This window comes from Alligator sinensis, unplaced genomic scaffold, assembly GCF_000455745.1.
Source record: "Alligator sinensis unplaced genomic scaffold, ASM45574v1 scaffold1000_1, whole genome shotgun sequence".
NCBI lineage: Eukaryota > Metazoa > Chordata > Crocodylia > Alligatoridae > Alligator > Alligator sinensis.
The window spans coordinates 996346-1004472 of record NW_005842478.1 but is presented as its reverse complement, the minus strand read 5'-3'; the positions used below and the strand labels follow the sequence as shown (position 1 = coordinate 1004472).

Genomic DNA, 8127 nt, shown 5'->3' with positions numbered 1-8127 from the left:
GCGGCGGGCGAAGCTTGCGCGTGGTGGCTGCCACTGCCATCCACCACCCTGCACTGCAGCTCTGCATGTGGCTGCTCCTCCAGGACCAGCTGCCGCTCTGGTTTCAAAAATCCAGAATTTTCACATTTCCTGCAGGTGCTTGGTCCCAAGCATGCTGGATTCATGAGCTTACATGGTATTTTCATATATCTCTGGGTTGGGAACATTTTACCTACTATGTTGCTGAGGTGACTATTTATATAAAGAGCTATTTTAAGGTGGACTTCATTTGATTTCCAAAGTGCAGTCCCTAACCTCCCCGTGAGAGTGCACTTTTATAAGAGAGATTCCAATTTGGTTGTGTTAGTACTTGCAGTCATCTGTAAGAAGGATTGACGTTCAGGGCTTGTGTATATATAAAGGGATTAGCGTTCTGAATTAAAAATTAAAATGTTCCTCTGCATAATTATAGACTCACAATATGCACCAGCACTGCACAGAAAAGAAATTTCCAGGCAGTTTTCAATGGTGGAAATGCTGGACTTTTTTTTCCTTTTATATTAGCATTGGCATGTTTAAAACACTCCTAGAATCTAAGGCAAACTAGCTGTTTGGCTTACAGTTGCATGTGTGTGTTTATTAGGTGATTATTCTTTTAATACTGGAGATGGAAAGTGGTTTGAATATTCATGGAACATTATAATTTTGAAAATAATCTCCTAGTAGATATTTAACAATGGCTTTGGATAAATGGACACTTGTTGCTCTTTGTTTAAATGATTACATCTCAATTATCATTTGATGGTGAGAGCATGGGTAATACCCTCAGTTCTTTTGTTTAAAAGGTTCTAATTAAAACCAGTTCCAGCTCTCCCTTCTTCTATAAATATGGACATGAGGTAGTTCAGTGACATTTTGTCAAATTGCCGAACTGAGTGCAAGTTCTCTATTCAGGCTGACAAATGATACCACTAATTGGGGTGTGGGGTGTGGATGGCAGGAACAGCAATGCTAGTGTTAGTGTTAATCTTTGCTGCTAGCCTAGGAAGGGGGAGAGTTTTCCTCTTCCTCTCTACCACTTGGAGCTGTCACTCTCTAGTTTACAGCATTCACGCCCCTTTCCTCCACCTCTGCCTGTTCATAAAAGCAACACACCAAGATGTTGATAGACATCTTTCCTAGTGCAGACAGCACTAACCCCTATGCCATCTTGTCTAGCACAGACTTTAACAGTCCGTGAGAAAATTGTACTTAAACTTGGGTCTCCTTTTAGCTGTTACAGGGCAAACATCATCACCAGAAGTCAGTGGTTCCTAGCTTGATTGCTGCCTTTGCTGCTTTTCATGCAAGAGAGACCAGAGGTAGGGGACCAGGTACTGGTTTGGGGTTGGTAACTGCACTTCAGCCTTATGTCTGGTAGCTGACTCTTTTTGAGACTTTGGGCATGCCACATTCTTCTTCTTGGTCCACTAACTTTCTTTGCTAAGCCTTGTCTTCCCTCCAGCTGGTGAGGGCCAAGTTATACACATTTAGCTCAACTTAGATTTTTTTCTGCAACATTCATGTGCCAATTGGGCCTGCTACAATTATGAGAGGTAAAAATAAGGCATTAGAATGGATTTTATTTGACACCTGTCCCTGCTGGATACTTTGATCTGCTCGGTGCAACTCGCGCACTCATTGGCTCTTTTTACAGATCTGTCCAAACTAAATGGACGAGTAGTGTTTCTATGCAGATTTGCTAATGTGGGCAATACAAAGTGTTAGACCTGCCACCTTTCTAAGGAGATCTAGCAGGTAACTAGTAGCAGTCTATTTCCACCGCTTGGCCAAGACAGGGAGAGAGACAACACCATAAGTCAGATGTGTCCAATTGGTGGCCTGTGCACCGCATCCGGCCTGCAAGAGGTTTAGCGTGCATGGCCTTTGTCCCCTCCTCTCCCACCAGTGACTGCTGCTCCCATTGCTCTGGTTGCTGTGGCGATGATGGCCAAGGTCTCTGGGCCAGGGCGCTATGGCTGTAGGCCTGTGGAGCTTGCTGCCCATGCACCAGCACTGGCACGGGGCTCGCACGGCTCATGTAATAGCAGCAGGGGGTAGGAATTGCCCGCCTGGTGGTGGTGGTATGGGGGATGGCTCATGTGTTGGGGCGGGATCACCCATATGGTGGTGACAGGTGGGGGGAGCTTGAGCGGCTGTATGAGGCTGGGAGACCAAGCGGCCCCCACAACATACAGCCTCCACTGTGTGCCGCCTGGAGCCCCCAACCTATGTGGCGTGCATGCAGCCCCTTGTCTCTCTGAAGTTGAAGTCACTGTAGAAACCAGCGTGATAGTGCACTATTTAGGTACTTTGTAGCTACAACATTGGATTAGCTGAAAGAAAGATTTTCAGGAAAGAAACTGCCTACCACTGTTTTAACTGACTGCCAGCAATGCCTCTGCTATTTTTGCTGGCTAATGCTCATTAATAATAGCTGTCACAGTATACGGGGAGTTCAAACATGAGCTAATGTAAGAGAAGATTAAGGGGTGCTTTTTATCCTCGTTTTGCCACACAAGACTGTCTCAACTAAAAGAAATGAACAGAAGGTTGCTGTGAAGTCCAAGTGATTTTACGTTAGGATGCTTTAGGGATTTACTTCAATTCAAGGCAGGAGGTGCTAGCATCTTCACTTTTTTTCCCGTTCTTTGTAATGAAGGAAAATATCCTTTATCCCCAGAGACAGAAGCACACGTGTGAGGGAGAAGTCCTTTCTGGGGGACAGTGGGGAGAGAACATGCGAACAGTCCAAATGCAGAGAGAAAAGAAGTTGGGAAGTAAAACTGAAGCAAAGAGGGGGCTGTTCGTTTACTGTCCCTGGTTTAAGTCTGCCAGACCAGCGTGGAGTTTTCTGCCTCATAGGGTTAAATCAACTGAATTCTTTAAGAAGACACCCCTTCTCTCCTACCAGTCTTATAGGCAGGTTAACATTTAATAGGGAACAAATCTTAAAACATTGTCCAGAACCTTTTGTGTCCTATTTGATTTTATTTTTAATTAGGGACTTGATGCATTTAACTGGGAAGTAGACTCTCTGTAACTTTCCCCTACCCCTGGCCTAGGAACCATTGATAGTTGTTTTCTAGTAACCCCTGCATGACAGTGATGGACAGGCATGCTGACTGACTATTCTTGCTAAAATGATGACCAGCAAAAGAACCCAGGTGTCAGAATTCTTGGTTCTATTCGGCTTCAGATTTTAACACCCCTTTGAGATGAATGGGTACAGTTCACATCCCACAGAGCTTATTACTTAAAGCTATCTGCAGAATTGGGAAGGCAACACTGCCTTGAGTCACACAGGGAGGGGTTTTCTCTAGCCACTCTAGGATGTAGACATGAAATACTGTTAGCAATACAAAGCTTAGCTCTAGTGCCTAGTTCTGTAACTGTGGGTGGAGTCTGCAGCAGCTCATGTAGTCAGGAAATAGGAGAGAAACCTTGGTATACAGTTCTTTTTATTAAAGTTGCTGCCACAGCCACCAACCAACAGCATGGCTTCAAGAGGCAGGCACTACATAAATGCACAGCAAAAGGCATTCCTTACTCCAGAGAGCTTACAGTCTAAATAATACATTTTACTTATTCATGCATGTAGCTAGAAAGTGAAAGCAATCTTTGTGCCCGATACATGTGATACTAAGTCATCTATGTATCATGTAGAGTTAGAGGTAGGCAGGTGGCAAACCTTTCCATTACAGAGTACTATTGTCAGGGGGAAGCTGCAGAATTTGGTGCTGATTCCTTCCCACTCCTACATGGGAACGGATGAGCTGCTGAAGAGTGCACAACTGTCAAGTTCTCTCTGTCACTGAATTACTATGAATTAATATGAGAAACACCTGAACTAAATGAGACCTACCAATGTATTTAAAAAATATATGCTTCTCCTTTTCCTGCCTCTCCCAAAATGAACTCTGCCTACATGTCTCATGGGCAGGTAGTAATAATCAGTAACTTTTCCTGAAACTACTTACTGACTGAGGGATTGCCTTCTAAGAACATCAGTATGTTGGGACCTGTTTTTACCCTTGAGTCAGCTGCTACAAGGCTTCATCTTTCTGTGCAGTATTTATTTGGTGAGAAACAAGGAGGGTTTGCTTCTTGCACTGGTATTGGAAAATCTCCCCTAGGATTGTCTCTTTTTGCAACAGTCTGAGCTGAAGCTCAAGTTTGCTAATTTCAACACTCAAACACTATGCCTGGAAAAGACTGCTCCGCCACTTGTGAAGTGTTCTGAATTGTGAAGACTGAGCTGGCCTTAAAGGTGCCCAGTATTGTCTTTGAAATGGATAAGCCTGAGTCACAAAGCACATCCTGCAAATACAGTATAACAGCTATTAAGTGGCAAAGTTAACCAGGCCAGGTAGCACAATATTAACTTGGAGACCCAGGCTTTATACACTTCGTAAAAATAAACTACAGCTTTCTAGCACTGCCATTGTTGCTAACACTTCATGTCCCACTGTTACCCATGAAGTGTTGCTTTAATGAATAAAGCAATGGAAATGATTGATTGACTTGATATTGATGTTTGAGGCTGCATATGTACTTGGTATTAACACATTAAAATGCTCCCCCATTAGTTCTCCATGCTTTAAAAAAAACAACCCTCTGATATAGAGATATCCAGATATGTATGTAAATTACAGAGTTTGTCTTTGAGTAAAATTTCTGAATCATGAAATGTAATTTAATTTGTGCAGTGTTATGTTCCAAAGCTTTTCAAAGAAGTAGTTCTTAATTTTAAAATGTTCCCCAACAAATTAAGGGTGGAGGGAGTGGAATCAGTAATCAGCACTGTATATTAAATGTGAAGTTTGAGAGTGTGGCACAGCTGTCTGATAATAGTACACTCACATTTTTGTACAGCACTTCATTGTAGTTGTGTATTTTGTGTATTAGCAAATACATTCCTTTATTTCTTTGGTGCTTCTAATTTTTTCCTTTAAGATGGAGGTGGCCTGTTTCTCGATTTTTCTCTGGCTTTCTGCACTGTAATGATGGCACCATCACCTGACTGCTGGAATATACTGGCCTGACTTTAATCATCGGGTGACTGGCTCTTAGCATGGTTTCATCTCTGCTGTTTTATATCCCTTCTTGTAATTGCATGATGGCTTGCTGCATTTAATTTCTATTGGTGACAATGAAAGACACATATTAGTATTTTACATAACCTCTTACTTTTAATTTGATGTTTAAGAGGTATAGGAAAGAGTAGTACTTAAAAAAAAAAAAAAAAAAAAAAAAAAAAAAAAAAAAAAAAAAAAAAGCACAAAAAAATCCCCTTCATCTTTAAGTAGCATATTTTACCCTTCTCTGTGAATCATGAACAGATAGATAATGCTGTTTAACTACCGCTTTTCCATATGATATTTAAACTAAGCATATGCTTAAAAAATGTCTGTATTTCTACGTCATGACAATTTCATTGGTTTGTAGATGTCGACAATGCAATAACCTCAGTTCAAAGCTACATGTAAGCCCAGTAGTTAAGTTAAAGAGTATCTAATTTTTTAACCACTAAATAACTCAAACTGATAAAACAATAGAGAATCTGTGTTCTTTTGAAAGAGCAGCAATCCCAATTAATATGCAGTTAAAATAAATGAACATGTAAGTTGTTTCATCCTCTTCTGCAAGTCTAAAATGGCAGAAGCTGTCTGTTGCTGTATAAAATCTAACTACCATTTATTTCAGCCTCATGGTATGTGCAAATTCATGCTGCTCAGTTAAGGGAATAGCTTCACAACTGGTGTTACAATCTGTGGCCACAGCACTGCATCACAATGCAGCAAATGCATTTTCCACATTAACCTAACATGACAGCTGAAACGATTATTAACCATGCAAGATGTCGGAAGTCATCAAAAATTCACATCAGAGTAATTGCAGTGGCTTGGAAAAAAAAGTATAATCTTTCCCTTTGCCTGCATGTCATGTCTCCCCCCTCTTAAATCTTACATGGTATAGTCCGTTAACAATAAAATATCCTCTGTAACCTATAAACTGTTACTCCCATCAGTTACTGGTTTCAGACTGATGCTTTCCTTAGCATTTGAATAAAGCACCACTGAAAAATTATATAGATGCTTTACGGTGGTCTTCAGCTGCTGGAAGGAGCTGTTCTCTCATTGTCTTGCTGGACTCTTCACTGTCTCAGCCATTTCAAGACTTGCAGGGGTTGTTTTTTTTTAAAGATGAAAAAACTTGAGCATTAATACAGAAAGATTTCAGCTGTGTAAGCCTAAATACCAGGCATTTGAAGTGTGGCGGTTACAGCCAAGGGTAACAGGTTTGTAACTCCTCAGTTCTGTGATCTACAGGTAGGATTACCTATATTTAAAAATATATAAGGTTAAGGTAAAAGATTACTATTAGGTCAACAGTTTTCCTTGGTTTTCTTATACTTTGTATCTGTAGTATTACTATGGCTTGCTTAAATTTTTTCAGCGAGGAGCCATGAGAACAGGTGGATCATTTTAGAGGAATAGCCCTCTGATTCAAGGGAAATCTTAAGATCCATATCTTTTACCTTCTAATATGATTCTTTAGAACAGCTCTAGGGTGGGGCAGCATGGTGTCGGCTTTTGGGTTTTAGTTATGTCGCCTTTTTACAGATCCTCTTTCATGCTATAGCTTTTGTTTGACTATAACCAGAAATGCAGTAGTTTCACTTTATGTGAGTGTCTTTATTCCTCTTTTTCTTACCTAGAATATGAAACACATACTGAAGAATTTTTAACAAAAATAGGGACAGTGTTAATTAAATTATTTTCTTAGTTTTTGCTGTGGTGCAAAAATATGAACAACTTGCTAGCTTCCTTCTTTTCTTACGAATGCACTTATGATTTATTTGAAGGCACATTACACCTTGTTCTTTTTGGGGGCAAGTGGGGGAAAGGTTTCAAATACAGTAGAGAAGACACAATTGACAAATCTTTTAATAAAATATTTTCAGTTTTCAGCTTATGAAGTAATATGCTTGGGGCAATTTTTTAAAATCAGTTATTTAATAAGCCAGTGAAATGGGCTTGCATAGTTATATTCAAATTTTCCTTTGGGTCAGGAGTATATAAAAATAAGGCTACACTTTCAAAATTGAAGTAATATGAACCAGTTGGGAATTTACCATTTATATACGTTTTATGGGCCCGGACTAGTTGGGTGGGTACCAGCTGATTGTTACTCTCAGATGTATGGACTCAGAGGCTGCATGCTAATTAGTAGCTGTGTTTTCTTGTCTTTGGAAGCAAAAATGAAAGTAGAGTTTTTTTTCTTCCTTAGATTACATTCAGCCTTTGGGGAAAGGTGGGTTAATCCACTGTGCCATGCTGGGACCACTTGTGTGCCTCCACAGTTAAAGGCAGTAGAAAATTACTAGCTCAGTTTAGAGACTGATCTCCAAATATATCAAAGTGTACATTTGCCATCACCTGCACCCATTCTGTTGTTAACTGGGGAATGTGGGTACTGTTCAGGAATGAGAATTGTTGAAAGAATGAGATAGCTTGGCCAAAAAGTTCTGTTTTAAGAAAGAAGACCTGTTTTAAGGAAGTCTCTCTCCTGAAGCAGCATAGCAAAAAATCAATTCCTTAGATAAAAGACAATGAAATGTGTGGTTTACATGCATGAAAAGATGGAGGAAACCATCACCACTGACCCTGTGTGGGAGATGGCTCAATTATCCTTGCAGTTGGTACAGTGTTGCAAATTATTTTCCTTTGTCTGAAGTGGGTGGGAGCCAGAGTTCAACTAAGCTCTGTAAATTAATGCATGGAAAATGTCTAAGGAACCTTTTTAACAATTAGCTCCAGATCTGTTGTAATAAAACTATCTCTGATATCTAGTGGCAGCAGCTGGAATTGGTATTTCATTTATATTAAAGTCCTAGAGCTCATGTGCCTTGTTAATGTAACGCAGATAATGCTTATGCTACAGGAGAGTTTCTTGGCAAGGGTGGAGTACAGTCATAGGAGAAAAATGGAACCCTTTTGTCTCTTGTGTGCCCTTACCAGACTGGTGTAATGGTATGAGCATAAAAAGTTTAACCGGGTTTATAATGTAATAGAGAAAGTAGACATGAAAATAAATAATGCGTTT

General features: G+C 40.3%; 1 protein-coding gene across 6 annotated transcripts in view; it reads left to right on the top strand.

Moving 5' to 3' along the window:
* The window catches only part of NUP93 (nucleoporin 93), a 153656-nt gene that overhangs the window by 85068 nt on the left and 60461 nt on the right, over positions 1-8127 (top strand). The window lies entirely within an intron of this gene.